Genomic DNA, 10,406 nt, shown 5'->3' with positions numbered 1-10,406 from the left:
ATATGGGCCCTGTAGTAATTACTTGAATTTGCTGTTGTAGTGCAAAAGTAATCATAGACAATATGTAAACAAATAGCTATGGATGTGTTCCAATGAAACCTTATTTTACATAAATAGACCTGATTTGGCCCAAGGCTCTATGCTAAGAACTTTCTATGACAGACTCTAGTGTGCTAACCCTTATACACTAGAGCATACTGAAAAAAAAAAAAAAAAAGTAAAAATTTCACATTGCCTATAACTTCCTTTTTTCTTTCTTTCTTTTTTTTTTTAACTTACCAGTATATTGTGGGCATTTTTCCATGTCAATATATATGGATTTACCTCAGTGTGGATCCATCATGGTTCACTGAAGGGTTTATCCAGTTTCTTGTTGATGGATATTTGGGTGATTTCCAATGTAGCTTTGAACATGCTTGCCCTTATATCTTTAGGTGCTTGAGCCATGCCTATAGTCATACCAACTCTCATAGGCTGTCTTTCAAGTGATAGAGTGTCTTAGTCCATTCAGATTGTTGTAACAAAGTACGATAAACTAGGGCCGGCCCGTGGCTCACTTGGGAGAGTGTGGTGCTGATGACACCAAGGCCACGAATTTGAGTCCCTATATAGGGATGGCCGGTTAGCTCACTTGGGAGAGCGTGGTGCTGACAACACCAAGTCAAGGGTTAAGATCCCTTTACTGGTCATCTTTTTTAAAAAAAAAAGAAAGAAAAAAGGAAAAGCCCAGGCGCCAGATGGCTTCACTGGTGAATTCTACAAAACATTTAAAGAAGAATTAATACCAATGCTTTACAAACTCTTCCAAAAACAGAAGAGGAAACACTTTCAACTCATTCTATGAAGCCAGTCTTACCCTGAAATCAAAACTAGATAAAGACATCACAAGAAAAGAAAACTACAGACCAATATGCTCTTATGAACATGGATGCAAAAGTCCTCAACAAAATACTAGCAAACTGAAGCCACAACATATAAAAAGAATTATACACTAAATGGTATATATTCTGGGAATGCGAGGTTGACTTAACATTCAAAAATCAATTATTGCGTTATACCCTTTCAATACGATAAGAAACAAAAAACACATGATTATCTCAACAGATGCAGAAAAAGCATTTGACAAAATCAAACACCTCTTCACGGTAAAACAAAAACAAAAACAACACTGAACAAACTAGGAATAGACAGGAACTATTTCTTTTTTTTGACCAGTAAGGGGATGCAACCCTTGGCTTGGTGTTGCCTGCACCACACTCAGCCAGTGAGCGCACCGGCCATCCTTATATAGGATCCGAACCCACAGCGGGAGCGCTGCTGCGCTCTCAAGCGCTGCACTCTCCCGAGTGCACCATGGGCCGGCCCAGGACGGGAACTATTTCAACCTGATAAAGGGCATCTGTAAAACACCTACAGCAATGTAATACTTAATGTAAAGATCAGATGCTTTTCCACTAAGGTCAGAGGATGTCCACTTTCACTAATTCTGTTAAACATTGTACTGGATGTTCTAGCCAGGGCAATTAGGCAAGATAAAGAAATAAAAGATGTCCTTAAAAGAAGAGTAAGAGTTAAACTATTTTTATTTTATTTATTTATTTTATTTTATTTTTTTATAAATGACCGGTAAGGGGATCTCAACACTTGGCTTGGTGTTGTCAGCACCACGCTCTCCCAGTGAGCTAACCGGCCATCCCTATATAGTTAAACTATTTTTATTTTATTTATTTATTTTATTTTATTTTTTTATAAATGACCGGTAAGGGGATCTCAACACTTGGCTTGGTGTTGTCAGCACCACGCTCTCCCAGTGAGCTAACCGGCCATCCCTATATAGGATCCGAACCCGTGGCCTTGGTGTTATCAGCACCACACTCTCCCCAGTGAGCCATGGGCCGGCCCGAGTTAAACTATTTTTATTTGCAGATGGCATGATCTTGTATTCAGAAAATCCTAAGATATCCATAGAAACTGTAAGTGCTAATAAAGGAGTTTAGCAAGATTTTTGGTACAAGATCAGTAGAGGGCTGGCCAGTTAGCTCAGCTGGTTTGAGCACGGTTTTATAACACCAAGGTCAAGGGTTCAGATCCCTATATGGTCCAGCTGCCAAAAATGAAGGGGGATGGGGAGGGGCTATCATAAGAATCATTTGTATTTCTATACACTTGCAACGAACAATCTAAAAATGCAATTAAGAAAACAATTTCATTTATAATAACATCAAAAAATAAAACACTTATAAATAAATGTTATAAAAGAAGTATAAAACTTAAAACTACGAAACATTGTTGAAAGAAATTAAAGAGGGCCTAAATAAATGTAAAGATATTCTGTATTCATGAAATAGAATACTTAATTTTGTTAAGATGGCAATACTTGCCAATTGATCTATAGATTTAATGCAATCCCTATGAAAATCCCAATCACTTTTTTTTTTCAGAAATGCATTAGATGATCCCAAAATTCATGTGGAATTGCAAGGAACCCAGAATAGCTAAAACAATCTTGAAAAGAACAGTGTTAGAGGACTCACACTAGCCAATTTCAAAAGTTACTACAAAGTTACAGTTACCAAAACAGTGTGTGTGATAGGCATAAGGATAAACATGTCAATGAAATAGGATTGAAAGTCCAGAAATAAACCCATGTATCTATGGTCAATTGGTTTTCAACAAGGGTGCCAAGATCATTCAACAGAGAAAGAATGTTCTCTTTAATGTATCCACATTAAAAAAAAATGAAGTTTGACTCTTACTTCACACCATATAAAAAAACTAACTCAAAAATGTATCAAAGACCTAAATAGAAGAGCTAAACCTATAAAACTCTTAGAAGGCAACTTAGGGGTAAATCCTCATGACCTTGGATTTGGCAATGGTTTCTTAAATGTGGCACCAAAAGCAACAAAAGCAAAAATAGATAAATTGGACTTCATCAAAATTAAAAACTTTTGGGGCTAGTCAGTTAGTTCAGTTGGTTACAGCACGGTACTAGTAACACCAAGGTCCAGGGTTCAATCCCTGTACCAGTCAGCCACTGTTTTAGTCTGTTTTGTGTTGCTATAACAGAAATATCTGAGACTGGGTAATTTGTAAAGGAAAGAGGTTTATTTCGCTTACGATTCTGGGACAGCAGCATCTGGCATGGGCCTCAACCTGCTACTACTCATGGCGGAAAAGCGGGAGGCAGCTGCTGGGTACAAGCAGATCACATGGTGAGAGAGGAAGCAAGAGAGAGAAGCAAGAGAAGAGATAGAGGAGGTGCCAAGGACCTTTAAACAATCAGGTCTCGCGGGAACTAATAGAGCAAGAAGTCACTCATTAATTCCCCCTCCCCCAGGGCGAGCATTAATCCATTCATGAGGGATCCGCCCACATGACTCAATCAGTTTCCAACACTGCCACACTGGGGATCAAATTTCCACATGAGTTTTGGAGGGGACAACACATCCAAACTCCATCAGCTACCAAAAGAAAAAAAAATGAAAAACTTTTGTACATTAAAGGACACTATCAAGAGAGTGAAACCACAGTCTAAAAAAGAGAAAAATATTTGCAATCTTATATCTGATCTGGGTACTATATACAGTACCCAGAATATATGAAGAACACTTATGTTCAATAACATAAAGACATACAGCCCAATTAAAAAGTGGGCAAAGGACTTCAAAAGACATTTCTACAAAGAAGATAATACAAATAGCCAACAAGTCTAAGATAGGATGTTGAATATTATAGGTCACTAGAGAAATGCAGGTCAAAACTGCAATGAAATACCACTTCACACCAACTAGTTTGGCTACAATAATTTTTTAAAAAGAAATAAGTGTTGGGCCGGCCCGGTGGCGCACTGGATGGTGCGCCGCTTGGGAAGCGCGGTGGCGCTCCCGCCCGAGGGTTCGGATCCCACATACAGACCGGTTCCCGCTCACTGGCTGAGCGAGGCGCGGGAGCAGCACCGAGGGTTGCGATTCCGTTGCCAGTCCCCGGTCCGGTATGGGGGCAACACTGGGGGTTGCGATCCGTTGCCAGACACGGAAAAAGACAAAAAGACAAAAAAAAAAAAAAAAGAAATAAGTGTTGGCGAGGATGTAAGAAATTGGAACCCTCATACATTGCTGGTGAAAATGTAAAATGATACAGCAGCTGTGGAAAACAGTTTGACATTTCTTTAATAAGATAAATATAAAATTACCATATGACCCACCAATTCCATTCCTAGGTATATGCCCCAAAGAATTTAAAATAGGTGTTCACACAAACTTGTACATGAATGTTCATAGCAAACTATTCACAATAGTCAAAAGGTGACAACAACCTAAAAGTCCATCAACAAATAGATAAGCAAAATGTGGTATATTCATACAATGAGATTTTTTTCCTCACCACTATACAAACAAGGACATACAATGAGAAATTATTCAGTCATGAGAAGGAATAAAGTACTGATGCATGCTACAACATAGATGAACCTTGAAAACATTATGCTAGGTGAAAGAAGCCGGACAGAAAAGATCACATATTGTATGATTGCATTTATATGAAATATCCAGAATAGGCAAATCTATAGAGACAGAAAGTGAATTAGTGGTTCCTTTGGGCTGAGGGATTTAGGGGCTTGGGGGAGGGTAATATCTAAAGAGCATGGGGTTTCTTTTTGAGATGATAAAATTGTTATAAAACTGACCATAGTGGTGGTTGCACATATATGTGAGTATATTAAAAACCATTGAACTGTACACTTTAAATGAGTGAATTGTATGGCATGTGAATTATATCTCAATGAAGCTCTTTAATAAAAGACATAGGATTTGGCATTATCAATTAAAGCTGAACACATGTAAACTCTATGACACAGCAATCCTAGTCCTAGGTATATATCCAGCAGAAAATTATACACATGTTCATCCAAAGACATGTACAAGAATGTTCATAGTAGTACAATTAAAAATAGCCCTGGGACTGGCCAGTTAGCTCAGTTGGTTAACACACAGCCTTGTAACATGAAGGTCAAGGGTTAGGTTCCCCATACTGGCCAGCCACCAAAAAAAAAAAAGTAAGAATAAATAAAATAATAATTAAAAAGAAAAAAGCCCTAAAGTGGAAACCTAAATGCTCATCAGCAGTAGAATGGATAAATTGTTTTATATTCAAATAATGAAATGCTACCCAGCAATGAAAATGAACAAACTACAGCTACATGCAACAATATAGATAAATCTCAAGAACATAAAGTTGAGCAAAAGAAGGCAGACTCAAAATATTCTGTTTGATTCCATTTATATAAAGTTTTACTCTTGGAGACCCTAACATATGGAGTTACAAGTCAGAATACTGACTACACTCAGGGGGTGCAGGTAATGACTGGAAGGGGACACAAGGGGTTTTTGTGGGCCTGGTAATGTTCTACTTATCGATTTGGGTGCTGTTTAGACATGTGTGTTCAGTCACATCCATCAGGCTTTACACTTACTGGTCTGATTTATGTAACTTTATGTCTTTATATTATTCTCTAACAAAAAATTTCAAAATTTCAGAAGTTTTGAAAACAGATTTTTTTTTTACAAAGAACAGAGGTTTATTTGCTTATGATTCTTGGACAGCTGCGTCTGGTGCAGGCCTCAGGCTGCTTCTGCTCATGGCAAAAAGCAGCAGGCAGCTGGTGGGTACAAGCAGATCACATGTCAAGAGGAAGCGAGAGGGAGCTGAAAACAGATTTTTAAGTCTTAAGAATATTTCTCACTTTTTTGGTCATTTCTTAGTACTCTTCAATCCTTTTTTGTTGAAGAGCAAGCCACTGCTTGCCCATATTAAACCTTTATGCAAAGTAGATGACCACCTTCTCAAGACAATTTATTTCTGTCTGAAAATTGAGAGGATTTCAATAACAAGGCATTTTATTGCCATCTACTGGTAAATTATCACAATACATTTATAACTTACAGTATGTGCCATGTGACTGGCATCCATTTGGAAGTGATATCCTACTGCAGGGTGCAACTCATCCAACTAAATGTGGTAACTGTCATTTGGCACTATTGTGATGATCCCTGCAGACAGTAGAATGTTGAGGCTCTCTAGGTGGTTTTGTTCTTTTTCCCCCCAGTTTGTTGTTCTTCTTAAAGACGTCATTCAAGTATTCACTATCAATCTTATCACAAAGCGTAAGCTCATTTGGACACACATTCCAAAGTAGAAGTTCAATAAATGCTAATCAAATTGTTCGTATCAAAGGACAATTGATTTACTTTTTCTTTAGTCTGAATTCAGAAAAATCTTGGGAGTCTTAGAACTGCTTTTCTTACTCAAAACATTCTGTGAAATAGACTGATAACCTCTTCAGAAGCCTCTACTAATCTGTTGCTTGTTGAAGTTATCATATGCGGTAGGCACTCTTCTAAACATTTATATATGTATTAATTCATTTAATCCTCTTGACAACCTTATGAGGTAGGTGCAGCTTACAGATGAGGCAACCAAAACACAAACAAGTTAAGTTATATTGCAAGTGATGATATTACAAAAACAGCTTCCGGGCCGGCCTGGTGGCGCACTGCTACAGTGCGCCGCTTGGGAAGTGCGGCGGCGCTCCCGCCGAGGGTTCGGATCCCACATACAGACCGGCAGCTCACTGGCTGAGCGAGGTGCGGGAGCAACACCGAGGGTTGCGATCCTGTTGCCGGTCCCGGTCCGGTATGGGTGCGACACTGAGGGTTGTGATCCGTTGCCGGTCACGAAAAAAGACAAAAAGGAAAAAAAAAAAAAACAGCTTCCTTGGGGAGCTTACAGTCTATTTGGGACACAGACACACACACAAAAAAACAAAAGCCATGTGAAGATTTAAAAACAAACAGAATAAAGGAGAAAATACTTTGGACCCTGTTGGACACATCATGTATCTCCTTTTGGTCCCAGTTTTCTCATCTGTATAACAAGGAGGTTGGATTTGCCCAAGATCACATAGCTAATAAATGGCAGAGCCAGAATCTGAATTTGAGTGTTTTGGCTTCAGAACCCAATCTCATAATTATTATGCTATACTATCTGCCTGTTCATGGCCTTTTTGTTCCTTTGCTGCCTTCCTGTGGGCAAGTATTTACATTGCCTATGCTCCTGCTATTTTCACCAACAGGATATATAGGTGCCCAACAGGACCCCTGTCTCCTCAGCTCCCTGCATCCTTGCAGATACTAGGAAAACTCTTGACCCTTGGTTTGAGGACATGGATAAGAAGGTGAAAAAATAAGGATAGTGGCTTACGTTCTGAAATCATGTGTTTGTGTGAATGTGTGTGTATTAAAATATACTTAACTTTAAATTTGCCATTTTAACCATTTTTAAGTGTACAGTTAGTGGCATTAAGTACATTCACATTGTTATACAACCATCACCACCATCTATCTCCAGAACTTTTTCATCTTCCTCAACTGAAATTCTGTACCCATTAAACAATATCTCCCCTTTTCCCCCTCTATCCAGCCCTTAGCAACCACTATTCTACTTTTCTATTTCTATTCTATTTTTTCTATTTCTAAAGACAGAAAAAATTCTGTCTTTATGAATTTGATTACCCTAGGAACCTCATGTAAGAGGAATCTTACAATATTTACCCTTTAGTGACCGGCTTATTCACTTACCGTAATGTCTTCAAGGTTCATCCACATTGTAGAATGTGTTGGAATTTCCTTCCTTTTTTAAGACTGAATAATATTTCACTGTATGTATATACCACATTTTTTTCTTTTTTACTTTATCTGTGGTTGCTTCCCCCTTTTGGCTATTGTGAATAATGCTGCTATGAACATGGGTGCACAAATATCTAGAGTTCCTGCTTTCACTTCTTCTGGATAAATATCCTGAAGTAGAATTGCTGGCTTATATGAAAATCCTATGTTTAACTTTTTGAGGAATTGCCAAACTGTCCTCCATGGTGGCTGCACCATTTACATTCTCACCAGCAATGCATAAGACTTCCTGTTTCTCCATATCCTTGTCAACACTTATTATTTTCTGCCTTTTTTTCTGATAATAGCTATCCTAATGTATGTGAAGTGATATTTTATTGTGGTTTTGATTTGCATTTTCCTAATTACTAGTGAGGCTGAGCATCTTTTCACGTGGTTATTGGCCATTTGTGTATTTTCTTTGGAGAAATGTCTATTCAAGTCCCTTGCCATTTTTTAAAAATTAGATTTTTGTTGTTATTATTGAGTCTATGGAACCTTTCAGAGCTTTCTTACCTCTAGAAGCTTCTGTGGGGCTTGGAGATGTGTAGATGATGTTATCTCAGCCTCTGGGTTGGCCGTTGGCAGGATCCCGGTCTCAGCAGGATGAAATAACTAGAGTTTTTCATTCAGTCTTTCAGACTAATTAATTTATCAAGTAATTCATTAATTGTATCATTATACAAATACTGTACTCACTCTTTGGCTAGTACATGCTGTATGTTTCTGTTTATATGAAGTTTAAGAACTGTTAATCTATAGTGCTAGAAGTCAAAATAGTGGTTACTTCTGAGGGAGCAGGTATTTATTGGTAGGGAACATATGGAGGGGGATAAAAGGGAACTTTCCAGGTTGATAGATCTGTAACTCAATGTGGGTGGTGGTAACACAGGAACATAAGTAAAAATGTTATTAGTTATACATTTAGTGTCTTTGCATTTTACGGTATGTAAATTACACCTGTTTTTAAAAGCTAGAAGAAAAAGCTCCAAAAAATTCTTTTAAATCCTTTTGATGTTAATTTCATAGGCTCAAAGGTCTAAGGTGGCTACCTATAGTTCTCTTTGCTTCTCTCTATGCTCTTGGGCCCAGGACCTAGCATGGTATCTAGGATTCACATACACAACAAATATTTATTGAGCAGCTACTCTCTGCCAGGTACTGTGCTATGTGCCGAGGAAACAGTGATAAACAAGATGGATATGATTTTCTTCCTTATGGAGTCCACAGTCTAGTAGCAAAGACAGGTAATAAACAACCTAGTGCATTCTATTGAGGCCAAGTATATGGTGCAAAAATTTCCTGCCTGGGGAGTGGTCAGTGAAGATAACCCTGGGGTAGCCATGTTTGGACTGGGACCTAAAGTCTGGTAAGTTTTCTAAACTGGGAAAAGCATTTCAGGCAGAGCAATCAGCATGTGTAAGGGTCCTGAGAAGGCAGTGAGTACAATGTGCAAAAACTACAGTGCAACCCAAATGTGCAAAAACTACAGTGCAACCCAGATAGAGGAAAAGAGGGCCCTGAGATAAGTCTGGAGATGTGAGGCAATAGTAAGACATTTACTTGGCCTTTATCTTAAGAGCAATGTGGAGCTGTCAAATAGTTTTAAGTAGGGAAGTGGCATCATCAGATTTCTGATTTAGAAACATTACTCTGGCAGGAGGGTGGAGAATAGATTGGAGGGGGGGCAGGGTGGATGTGAAGAGGTGGTGGGTGGCTGCTGCATAAGTCCAAGCACACCGCGTGCTCAATAAATATCTCTGGAATGAAAGGGTTCCTGACTCCCTTTCTTAGATGGGACCACTAGGATCAAGCCGTTCAATTAGTTTACAACTCAGATACTCATCTTCTATTTTCTGTGAAGGTTGTAAGAGACCCTTAACTCCCAATTTACAGATAAGGAAGCTGAGGCTCAGAGGCAAAGACAATCATGCACCTATCACGAATGGAAGCCAGATCTGAATCAAGGACTGTATAACAGACATCAAGTCCAATGCTGGGGAAGCCTCTCCACATGTGGGGAGAGGGCAAGGGTCACACTTACTTGTTCACTCAATAATTGTATTTATTGAGCACCCACTGAGCTTGCTAGGGTGGTGATGACGGGAAAAAATATGAAGGGATATATAGGCAAATAATAATAAAGACCGTTATCTTTATCACCATTAACGTTATTATTAGACAGTGTCAGGCACTGCGACAAGAGCTTTCCATGCCTTCCCCCATTTCTTCTTCGCAAGCACTATTATTATCGCCATATTTCAGATGCGTAAACTGAGGCTTGGAGAGTTGACATGCCCAAGGATACTCAGCCAGACCTCTCCCATAGAGCTGTGTAATGCTTCCGAAGTGGAAGTCACCGGCGAGATTACAGCGCAGGAAAGCAGACAGACATCCACCTAACCCCGGCTGTAAACGTTCTTCGCCCAAGCCAGCGGGCGCGCGCTCCACTTCGCGCTCCCGGCGACGTTTGGTCACGTGGGCAGGGCACCGCCCCTCGTGTCCGCCCCGCCCACTCCCGCGCTCCCTCCTTCTCTCCTTCCCTCCCCCTCCCTCCCCGGCCCGGTCCGGCCCATCCCCCTCCCCGCCGGCTCCCTGAGGCCCTGCCGGTTCGGGCTGCGGGCGGCCGGGCGTGGACGGCCGGACAGACGGGCACACGCCAGGACTGACGGACGGACGCAC

This window comes from Galeopterus variegatus, unplaced genomic scaffold (genome assembly GCF_000696425.1).
Source record: "Galeopterus variegatus unplaced genomic scaffold, G_variegatus-3.0.2 Scaffold670, whole genome shotgun sequence".
Taxonomy (NCBI): domain Eukaryota; kingdom Metazoa; phylum Chordata; class Mammalia; order Dermoptera; family Cynocephalidae; genus Galeopterus; species Galeopterus variegatus.
This window is presented reverse-complemented; position numbering follows the sequence as displayed.